Below are 10,248 nucleotides of genomic sequence, written 5' to 3'. Positions count from 1 at the left end.
TTCTTTGCTTTGCCCTTTTTTTTTTTTTTTTTGTGGTGCTGGGGATGGAACAACCCAGGGCTTTGTGCATGCGAGGTATCCAGGGATCTCCAGGTGTGGGTTAAAGAAGTGATCAGGGAGCAGCAGGCACACAGTGCAGTCATGGCCGCTGGGTGCTCCTGTGTGTGGGGAGCCGGGACCCCGGTCTTGAGTCTGATGGAGGAGGCAGAGCTGGCTGAGACTGAGCCTCAGGAAGGCCGGAGAGTGCTGGCCTCTGACTGGAGCTGGACATGGCATTTGGGTGGGCAAGAGGGAGACTTCACAGGCACTCGGGTGAATGGGGGCACATGCGCTCATCTGGGGAAAGCACACAGTGCCCTTGTGGGGAGGCTGGGGAGGCCGAGGACGACACTCGGATGGAAGGACTGACAGAGGACTGGAAGCGCACCCCAACAGGAGGAGACGTGGGTCCTCAAGGTGCAGACGAGGCAGTGTGGTTTCATGCCACGGGCCAGGTGGTTTTTCCTTTAAAAACATAATTTTATTGAACACAGTACCTGCATGTTTATGGGGGGCAGGGTGAAGTTTTAGTGCATGTGTTCAGTGTGTGACGATCAGCTCAGTGTAACAGGGTGACTGTTACTGCCGACATCTGTGATTTCTTTGGGTGGGAACATTCAGAATCCTAGGTATTGAGGATGTGTAATTGATGCCAACCATGGCTACTCCACAGTGCTAAAGGGTATTGCTCATCCCTCCTGCCAGATGCTCCCTATACCCATTGGCCATCCTCTCCAGCTCCCCATCCCACCCTTCCCAACCTCTGGGAACCAGTCATCTGTTCTTTGCTTGCACATTTAAATGAGAACATGCAGTATGGGTCTTTCTGCATCTGACTTATTGTGCCCCACATAATGTCCTCCATGCTTATCCGTGTTGCCAGAGAAGGCAGGACTTCATTCTTTATGGCTGAATAATATTCCACTGTGTTCACCTCACACTTTCTTTACCCATTCATCTGTGGAAGAACACCTCGGATGGCAACATATCTTGGTGCTGGTGAACCTTGCTGCAGTCAGCACATGAGAGCAGATTTCTCTTCGACTTATGGACTTCCTTTCCTTGGCATATGTGCTCAGGAGTGGGTGCTGGATCAGATGATGGTTCTATTTCTGATTTTTTGAGAAGCCTCCATACTACTTCTCTAGTGGCTGAACTAATTTATGCTCCTACCAGCAGTGTATAGAGCCCCCTGTCCACATTCTCACTGATATGTGTCATTTGTCTTTTTGAAAATAGCCTTTCTACTGGGGTGAGATGATATCTCACTGTGGATTTGATGTGCATCCCCTTGGTGATCAGTAATGTTGAGAATTCTTGCATAGTCTTATTGGCTATTTGCCTATCTTCCTTTGTCTATTCAGATCAGTTGCGCATTTTAAAATTGGATTTTTACATATTGCTTGAGTTCCTTACATATTCTGGAAATCAACCCCCTGTTGGGTGAGTGGTTGGCGGGTCAGTCTTCCATTCTGCAGGCGCCTCTCAGCCCTGTTGGCTGTTCCCTTGGTGTGCGGGTGCTTTTTGGTTTGATATAATCCCATTGTCAGGTTTTGCATTTGTTGCTGGTGCTTTGTCTAGACCAATATCCTGAGGCACTTCCTTGTTTTCTTCTGGTAGTTTAATAGTTTCAGTTCTTACTTTTAAGTTTTGGATCCATTTTGGGTTGATTTTTGTATGTGGTTAGAGACAGGAGTCTATTTCCCTTCTTCTATATATTAATATACAGTTTTCCTAGCACCCACTTACTGAAGAGACGGTCCTATGTCCAGTTTATATTCTTGGTGCCTTTATTTAAAACAAAACAAAACCCCCAATTGGCTCCAAGTTTTTTGAATTCTCAGCTCTTCATGCTGTCTCCCAGGTCTGGGTACTGGTTTATCCCAGTACCATGCTGTTCTGGTTGCTATACTTTTACAGTATGTTTTGGAATCAGGTATTATGACTGTGATGGTCTGGACTGGGTACATGTTCTCTGAAAAGCTCATATTTTAAAAGCATGGTCCCTAGTACAGCAAGGCTCAGAGGTGGGGTTTTTAGGAATGAGTACTTTTTGGACTGTAACCTCATCAGTAGATTGATTCATTTGAAGGATTTATGATTTGCGTGACCTTCTGAGTAGTAACTGTGGGCAGGTGGGGAAGGGATGAGGACGTGGTTGCTGGGGGGTATGCCCTTGACAATGACTCTTGTTCTCTGCTTCTTGGCTGCTGTGAGCAGACAGCTGTTCTCTGCCATGCCCTTCCACCATGTCTGCCTCACCTCAGGCCGTGGCATTGGCTGACTCTGAACGGAACCTAGGAAACCTCTCAAAACAAACTTTTCTTCCTCTAGGGGCTGAGGTTGGGTCTCAGTGGTAGAGCACTTGCCTAACATGTGTGAGGCACTGGGTTCGATTCTCAGCACCACATATAAATAAATAAAAAATAAAGGTCCATCAACAACTAAAAAATATTTAAAAAAAAAAAAAAAAACTTCCTCTAATTTGTTCTTCTCAGGCATTTTGGTCACAATAATGAAAAGCTGATTGTCATTATGATGCTTCCAGTTTCCAGTTTGCTGAGAATTGCTTTGGCTATTTTAGGTCTTTTGTGATACCATATGGATTTTAGAATTTTTTTTTTCTATTTCTGTGAAGAATATCATTGATATTTTGATGGAGATTGTGTTGAATCTGTAGATTACTTTGGGTAGTATGGATATTTAAAAATATTAATTATTTCAATCCATGAAACTGGGATGTCTTTCCAGTTTTTTAGTGTTCTCTTCAATGTCTTGCATCAGTTGTTTTTTTTTTTTTTTTTTCATTGTTCTCTCTGTAGAGTTATTTCACCTCAATAAGTTTATTCCTGGGCTGGGTCTGTAGTTCAGCGGCAGAGTACTTGTCATGTGTGAGGCCCTGGGTTTGATCCTCAGCACCACATAAAAATAAACAAATAAAATAAAGGCATTCTGTCCATCTACAACTACAAAAAAGAAAAATGCTGCATTCCAAGCCCTCAGTGCTAACAATGCTTCTTTCTTTAGTTAGAAATTCCTCTTTATTTTGAGCCAGAATCTTGCTCTCTGTAGTTACTGCTCCCTAGTTAGACCCTTCCAGCCACCGGGAATAAATCTCATTTTTTCCAAACAACAACTGTTGAGTTCAAAGACAGATTTCTTAGCTCTCCTTTTGGCTTCTTCTCCCAGATGAGCATCCCAGTTCCTCTCAGGCACAAATGTCATTAGAGGACATGGCTCTGGGACATACCACCGTTCTGGTCCTCCCTCCTGATATCTATGGGTTCTTGTCACATACCTTGAACGAACCTTTACACAAGCTTCAGAATGGCTCCCCCGGCTCTCGGCCTCAGGCTCCCCAAAAGGAGAGCAAGAGAAAGTCACAAGAGGCTTACCTGAAGCTCAATAGAGCTAACACTGCAGCAAGCATCCTCGTTGGAGATCTCACTTTTCCTGCCGTGAATCATTTGCTCAGCCTGCACCGTCAGATTCTTTAGCTGTTTCCATGGGGATAGCTTCATCATTGGGTCTCTTTGGGCCATCTTCTTTCCCCTCTTCCTTTGAGAGTTCTTCTTGACTGTGGAATCAGGTCTGACATCTCTGGATCAATCCTCAGTCGTTTGAATCTTGGTTCTAGGTCCTCCATGCCCTCTGACTGGGAGTCCTCGACTGTGGTGGTTCTGTTTCATCAGGATATTCCTGTCCATTTTCCTCCCCTCCATCTTGGATCTTCTTCGTTGAAATCTGATTGGGGCTGGTTTCCTCTCTCAGTATTTAAGCCTTCTGCCAACAAGGATAGCTTGATTTCTCCTTTCTAACTTGGATGCCCTTTATTTCTGTCTCTTCCCTGATTGCTCTGAGGGGGACTTCCAGGATTGTGTTGAATAAGAATGGTGGAAATGGGCATCCTTGTCTTGTTCTGAATCTTAGGAAAAATTCTTTCAACTTTACCCTGTTCAGGATGATGTTAGCTGTGGGTTTGTTATATGTGACTTTGTGTCGAGGTATGTTCCTGCCATCCCTGATTTGCTGAATTTTTATCAAGAAGGGATGTTGAATTTATCAAATGCTTTTTCTGCATCTGTTGAGATGATCATATGGTTTTTGTCTTGTATTATGTTTTTGTGTTATATAATTGTTATTGATTCATATATGTGAACCATCCTTGCATTCCTGAGCTAAATCCCACTTGATCATGGTGTTTAATATTTTTCATGTGTTGTTGGATTTGATTTGCTAGTATTTCATTGAGAATTTTTGCATTTATGTTCATCAGGGATTTTGATCTATGATTTTCATTTCTTGTATCACTATCTGGTTTATTAGGTTTGTCTTTCCCTCTTTCCCTTCCTTCCTTCCTTTTTTCATTCCTTCATTCCTTAGGGACACTTTACCACTGAGCTACATCCCCAGACATTTTTTGTTTTTTAAAAAATTTGAGACAGTTTCACTATGTTGCTTAGGGCCTTTTTAAGTTGAGGCTGGCCTTGAATTTGCGAGGCTCCTGTCTCAACCTCCTAAGATGCTGGAATTACAGATGTGTGCCACAACACCCATCCTTGTCTGATTTTTGTATCAGGATAATGCTGGTTTCACAGAATGTTTGGAGGAATTTCCCCCTTTCTTTCAGTTTTTGGAAACAGCTTGAGAAGAATTTGTGCTAGTTCCTTAAACTTTGGTAGTATTCAGCAATGCAGCCATCCAGAAGTGGGTTTTTCTTTGTTGGGAGTCCTTTTATTATTGATTAATCATTATTGATATTTTAGATTTTGTTTCTTCATGGTTCTTTCTTGGTCAGTTATATGTGTTCAGGAATTTATCCACTTCTGATAAATCTTTCCATTTTTTTTGGTTATGGTTGTTTATAGTAGTCTCTAACAATCTTTTGTATTTCTGTGGTATCAATTCTAATGTCTCCTTTCCCTGATCTTTTTCTGAGTGAGTCTTTGTTGCGTTCCTCATGACAAAATCCCTCAGGGTCACTCGAGGGGAACAGGGCTGCAGGAAATAACCACACAAAAGACTGAGATACCTTTTTCTTTGGGGGTCCTGTGATGGCTCCTCTGACCTTCAGGGTCTGCAGAAAGAGCCGGAACCTGCCAACCCTTTTATTGAGGAGAAGCCATTCAAATGAGGCAAGGGGTCAGGGGTCAGGGGGCTGAGGAGTCTAGCTCTGGGATGTCTGCTGTCAGCAGGTGACTGACACCTATGAAGGCCACGCCCAAAGGCAGAGCAAGAGAAGGGGACACACAAAGGGCGTTTCCATTTGGAACATTCTATCCCAAACAGGGCAAAGGGGTAGTATCAGAAAGGAACAGGTGAGCGTAGCTCTAGCTCAATCCATGGGGCTGCAGGAAGGCACGCCTATGCATGAAGACACATTCTTCTACTTCAAGGATTGGGCAGTGTCTAGGGCCACTACGAAGGTGACCAGATCACTACGAAAGTGACCGACAGAGCCTCTACCAATCACAGGAAGGAAAATGCTAGTCATTCAGCACGACCACCCCCCACAAGCCTTCTTTCCTTTTTTTCTTAGTCTAAGTAAGGATTTGTTGCTTTTTTTTTTTTTAAACCCATAATCTTTTATTTCATTGATTATTTTGTGTGATTTTTTTTTAGTCTCAATTCATTTCTGCTCTGATCTTTATTGTTTCTTTCTACTAATTTTAGGTTTGATTTGTTCTTGCTCTTAAGTTCTTTGTGTCACATTGTTATGTTGTTTCTTTGATATCTTTCTGTTGTATGTATTTATGGCCACTGATTTCCCTCAGTAGTGCTTTTGCTATGTACCATGGATTTTGTTATGTTTCCATTTTCATTTGTTTTAAGAGACTTTAAACTTCCCCTTTAACTTCTTCATGATTCATTCGTTGTTCAGGACCATATTGTTTAATTCTGAATATCTGTATAATTACCACAGTTTTTCCATTGTTGATTGTAATTTTATTCCATTGTGGTCAGAGAAGATACATGATATGATTTTGACAACCTAACACATTGTCTGCCCTGGAGAATATTGCATGCAATGATGAGAAGAATGTGTATTTTTGCAGCTGTTGGATGAAGTGTTCTAGAAATATCTGTTAGGGTCCATTTGATCCGTATTGTAGTTTAACTCAAATATTTTTTGTTGGTTTTTCTGCCTGGATGATGTGTCCATTGATCAAAATGGGGCATTGAGTTCCCCAAGTATTATTGTATTGGAGTCTCTGTCTCCTTTAGATCTAGTATTCACTTTGTATATTAGGTTGGCACAGTGTTGGTGTTAATATATTTACAACTGTTATATCTTCTTGCTGAATTGATCATTTTATCATTACACGATGGCCTTCTTTGCTTTTATACAGTCTGTCAGTTTGTTTTGTCTAACTCAGGTGTAGCTCCTCCTGTTCCCTTTTGATTTGTTTGCATGGAATATCTTCTTCCATCTCTTCACTTTTGGTCTATTTGTGTCTTTACTGATGATGTGAGTTCCTTGTAGGCAACATAGAATTGGGTGTTTTTTAATCCATTCATCTGTTAATTGGGGAATTTAATCCTTTTAAATTTGTGGTTATTATTAACAGGTAACATTCAACTCCTGTTATTATGTCAATTGTTTTCTTATTGTTTTGTATAGTCTTTGTTTCTTCCTCTTATTATTAATCTTTGTGGTTTAGTGATTTTCTTAGTGATAAAATTTGATTATCTTCTCTTTATCTTTTGTTTCAATTCTGTCAGTGAGTTCTATACTTCGTGTGTTCTCATGGTGGTAGTCATGTTTCTTCTGCTTCTAAACATAGGCTTCTTTACGCATTTCTTGTCGGGTTAGTCTGCTGGTGTTGAACTCCCTCAGTTTTTGTTTATCTGAGAAACTTTACTTCTCCTTCATTTCTGAAGAATAGCTTTGCTAGGTATACTTATTCTAGGCTCAAGTATTTTCCTTTCAGAACTCTGAATCCATCATCCCATCTTCTCCTGTCTTACAGAGTTTCTGCTGAGAAATCTGTTAGTCTAATTGGGAAGGGGTGTTGAATTTGTTCATATGCTTTTTCTGCATCTGTTGAGATAATCAGATGTGATTTGATCTTTTTTTTTCTCATTACTTTTAGAATTCTGTCTTTGATATTTGACAGTTTAATATTAATATTAATGTGAATCGCAGAGGATCTCTTTGGGTTGAGTTTAATTAGGACTCTTTGAGCTTCCTGGACCTGATGTCTATATCTTTCCCAAGACTTGGTAATATTTCAGCTATTTTTTTGTTGTTGTTAAATAACCTCCTCCTCCTCCTCCCTCTCCTCCCCCTCCTCCCCCTCCTCCCCCTCCTATTATGGGATGACTGGCTATGCAGCAGGCTCAATGGGCGGGTAGGGTTGCTGCCTGGCTGGCTATTGGGCTAGCCTTGGGTGTATTCTGGATGGTTGTATGATGGGCTCTCTTCTGGCATGAAGGTACTGTTTGTCTGTCAGGCCAGGTAGATATGTGTAGGTGTGCTGGGCCACTGGCTGTGCATCATCATCCTTTTTGTGCAAATCTCCCTGGGGATGGGGTGCTGCATGGATTTGGAAACCAAGTCTCAGCCTTTCTGCTAGGCTAAAGCCATGAGCAGTTTGGAGGTACAGCAGCCAGCTGTGTGAGCATGATGGAATAAAATTGGAACCTCAGGAATGAAGACATGCCATGATAGCTAGGCCTCAGACTTTCTAACAGTGTGTCTGGTTTCAAGGTGGTGTTGAGCTGTCACTTCTAATATCATGGAGAGGGATGAAGGGTAGACGATGTGGGCTTCTCCCCTGACAATGCAGCCATGTGTGGAGAAACTCTTCAAACTGCAAAGCCTGTGAGGGTCGTAGGGGTCTCCTTTATAGTCATCTGCATCAGTATGATAACTATGGGGTCTTCAGAAGCATGGTGACCTTTGGGGTCTGTAGCAGCATGGAAGCCTTTACGGTCTCCAGTAGTTGACATTCTTGGGGTCTGAAGCAGTGTGGGAGCTGTTAGGGTCTCCAGAAGTGGGGACCATTTGTGTCTACAGTAGTCTGATTACCTTTGGGGCCTGTGGCAATGGGGACTCTTGGAATCTGTAGTGTAGTGGGGACCCTTAGGGCCTCTAATTTCCCTTTTCTCCGTAAGGAGCAGTTGTCTTGGTGGCAAGACAGGTCTGAGTTGGGGAGACGGTGTGGGGAGATTGAGTCACTCTCCTCCTGATGGTGCCTGGTTTTTGTGCTCCACAGAATGTGCCACTTCCTGCTGTTTGCCAGTACCCTTCTTCAGTCACTCCAGTCAGAGGTAGCTGTTTATACTGTGGTCCCTTTTTGTGTGGGGTACCAGGCAACTCTGGCCATCTTGCTGACATTACTCTACAATAGTTTTTATTTTTCTTTAAAAAAGATACTCAATTTTCATTTTCTCAAAATAATAAAGATGTCAACTTTTCATTTTGATCCTGTGCTTCTCCCATTTTCAGCTTGGATGAAAGTATACACCTCTTAAGTTATGATCATAATAAATCTCATTCTTGTGGTAATTGTCATTGATCAATAACATAAGATCAATAAATTCTCAAACAGGATTTTTTTGGTTAAAATTTTAGCCTTCTCCATCAGTCCAGGAATATCATGGTTGGGCAGTAAGACAAAGTAAAAATTGCAGAAGCCATACAAACCAATGACCTAGGAAATCAGATTCCAGTTGAGTGAAAAGTTTCTGAATTGACCAAACAGCATGTGGATTGAACTGAAGTATTGCATAATAATTTTGGGGAAATAATCTGAACTTTGTAGACTTATCTGAGGTATTTTTTCCATCACTAATAGATTATTCTTCTGCACTTGGAATACCAAGAAGTGAGTTTGACTGTTGTTAGAGTATGTAACGTAGCATTCATCTTCAAGTCAGATCTTTAGGAATCTATCTCCTGTGTATCTAGGAAAGATGCTGATGAATCATCTTTTGGAGAAGTGATTTCAGAAGAATCACAAGAAGTGTATATTGTAGTATGTTCCTATTCTCTTGTTACATTTGTAGAAGGTAGTTTCCTCTTCAGTTTTTTAATTTATTTTTTAGTTGTAATTGGACCCAATACCTTTATTTTATTTATGTATTTTTATGTGGTGCTGAGGATCGGACCCAGCGCCTCGCATGTGCTAGTTGAGCGCTCTGCTGTTGTGCCACAATCCCAGCCCCTCCTCTTCAGCTTTTTGATTAATACATTGATTCTGTTGTCTCCTGCATTTGCTGACTTTAGTTGGTCCTTCTGAAAACTTGAAAAAGCTGATTGCTCGCAGTGCCCCTTTACATCTTGTGGAGTTGGTGGGAATTCAGGGTCCAAATCATCCATATAACTTTTCAACTGGTCAACAATGTCTGTAAGGTGACGCATTCTAATCATGAGGCAATGATCTTGCCCTTGGGAACTTGATTCATGGGCCTCTATCCCCAGGAAGAAGACTATCAGACAGAATTATCCTCTCCATGTTGCCAGGACTGGATTTCCTAAGTACAACAGTAGATCAGGAGCATACCTCCTCTTCACTTCAGTGTGACTGACAGGTTGTCAGTAAAGCTACCTATTTATTCATCATGCTTCAGGGAGAGGTAAAGCTCTCCCTTTAGCCTGGAAATCTTTGTTAGATACTGTCTTCTCTGGGTGTGAGTGTAACAGCGGTTCACTTCTTACTTTGAATATAGCCCTTGCTGCTCTGCCATTGACTTATTTTCTTATTTTCCACTGACTTATTTTTAAAACAAATATGTTTCTTTCCACAAGGGTCTTCCTGAGATCTCTGAATCCTTGACTCCCACCTTCCGCTTTCCCTGTTCTTCCGAGATAGGATGAAGAAGGGTGGTATGTGGTGCTGGTCCAGGAGTCCCTCAGGCTCCACTGTACTCCAGCCCCACTCGCTGCTGCCTTTCATGGGATTGTCTGAAGTACAGCTGGGGTTGGTTTGTGCATAGTGTAGGCTTGGACTCAGTTGGAAGACAGGTTCACTGCCAGGCCAGTGGCTGAGTGTCCATTCACAGTGCCTCTGAACTGGAGGGCTGGTAATGCAGGTGGAAGTCATTGCCAGCATATCTGGTGATGGCTTGGGATTCCAGGTGAGCCCCTGGCCCCATACTGGCCTGTGGTTGGACACTGGGGAACACGGGGCATGAATCTATCACTGCCCTTGGGAGAAAGGACACAGGTGGAAGGAGGAGTATGTTTCCTCCCAGACTCAATGT

At 42.2% G+C, this 10,248-nt stretch overlaps 1 protein-coding gene and 1 pseudogene across 1 annotated transcript in view; one reads left to right on the top strand and one right to left on the bottom strand.

Annotated features, from left to right (window-relative positions):
- Cacna1b (calcium voltage-gated channel subunit alpha1 B) overlaps positions 1 to 10,248 on the top strand; it is a 185,825-nt gene that overhangs the window by 28,869 nt on the left and 146,708 nt on the right.
- LOC125619706 lies at positions 4,576 to 9,941 on the bottom strand (annotated as a pseudogene).

Source organism: Marmota marmota, unplaced genomic scaffold (assembly GCF_001458135.2).
Source record: "Marmota marmota marmota unplaced genomic scaffold, marMar, whole genome shotgun sequence".
NCBI lineage: Eukaryota > Metazoa > Chordata > Mammalia > Rodentia > Sciuridae > Marmota > Marmota marmota.
This window is presented reverse-complemented; position numbering and strand designations above follow the sequence as displayed.